The sequence below is a fragment of the Brachyistius frenatus genome, unplaced genomic scaffold (genome assembly GCF_029030835.1).
Source record: "Brachyistius frenatus isolate BFR_SWC_R1_liver_20210118 unplaced genomic scaffold, ASM2903083v1 Contig_42, whole genome shotgun sequence".
Lineage (NCBI taxonomy): Eukaryota > Metazoa > Chordata > Actinopteri > Embiotocidae > Brachyistius > Brachyistius frenatus.
In genome coordinates this window covers 2,761,213-2,762,500 of record NW_027210641.1, presented here as the reverse complement: position 1 = coordinate 2,762,500, position 1,288 = coordinate 2,761,213, and the positions used below count along the sequence as shown (strand labels likewise).

Genomic DNA, 1,288 nt, shown 5'->3' with positions numbered 1-1,288 from the left:
ATACGTCTTTAGTAAAGAGGACGGAGAGAAAAAAAAAACTCTGTCTTGTTTTCCTCTTGTCGCCCGAGACTGTCAACCAGCGCTCAGCAGCAGCATTTACGCAAGTGGATGATAACTCCCGCTTGCCCCATGTGAAATACGGGATTGTGTGGCAGGTAGTGAAAGTGCTACTCGCGCATGCGCACTGACGGCGAGCACGCAGACGACTGCTGCTGAACGTTTCTTTTTTTTTTTTTTTTTTTTTTTTTTTTTTAAATAACACCCTGAGTTTGGAGGGTAAAGGTATTTCCTATTTTATATCTTTATTTATAAACAAGGAGTTATTTGTCGTCGGTTAGAACTAATTATCTTCATATTCTCAATTGCATTTATTATTATTTATTCTACGTTGTCACGTTGGACGCGTTTAGCTCAATTAAAGTCGCGTATTCACCGACGCACCTGACATACCTGAAGGAAAGCGGCACGTATGAGCCTCTGCTACGCTGTCAGATGTGGGGAAAGTGCGATCAGACAGACACCTGCGTGCTGCTGAAGTTCACATTGTTTTAAATCAGGGCCATCAGATACACGAAAACGACGCGCACGCTGCCCCTGATTTAAAACATCACACGCCTGATCACATCCTCCTCTCAGTTTCATTAGTTTATTTGACAAACGAGCGCAGTCTGTCGGTGTCACTCCATTTTCTCACCTTTCATCCTCCCCGGTGTCTCTCCCCAGCCTGCCCCTTCCCTTCTTCCCCATGGGTGGCACTGCCACTGACAAGTAGCCCATAAGACGACACGAAAGGTAAAGAATGTCTTCTTTAATTTTCTGGTATTGTGGCATTTGAGGTAAATAAGCAAATGTTGGGGAGGTCTGAAGTGTTTCTAATCGCGCTTGGTGAAATTAATTACTTTCCTGAAATCCCCCTTTTCACTCCCACTTCAAAGGACTTTCCCAAGGGCAGCGAATCGACAACTGAAATTAGGTTGTCGAATATTCAACTAAGCAATTACAGTTATCTGCGGGACCTGTTGAGTAAATTGTAGGTTTAAGTGGCTTGTTCTGGCACCTTCTCCGTTGTACATAATTATATATGTGGAAAAAAGGAAATAGAAGGGCTGTACCGAACAATATTATAAATGACGAATTAGGCTGCAGGTCGAGCGTTTAAATTACAAATGGAAGTTAAATTCAATTCACTATACTGTTGTCCTTTTTTAACGGGTTAGCCTAATCTACAGTTTATAAAATGTGAAATTATTATTATTATTATTATTATTATTAATAATAATAATAATAA

General features: G+C 40.8%; 1 protein-coding gene across 1 annotated transcript in view; it reads right to left on the bottom strand.

Moving 5' to 3' along the window:
- Positions 1–205, bottom strand: part of sox21b (SRY-box transcription factor 21b) — a 2,253-nt gene extending 2,048 nt beyond the window's left edge. Inside the window, exon 1 of the mRNA XM_069702647.1 lies at positions 1–205. This exon is cut by the window's left edge and continues 110 nt beyond it. The gene's annotated coding sequence lies outside the window, so the exon portion shown is untranslated.
- Positions 206–1,288: the final 1,083 nt, after the last annotated feature.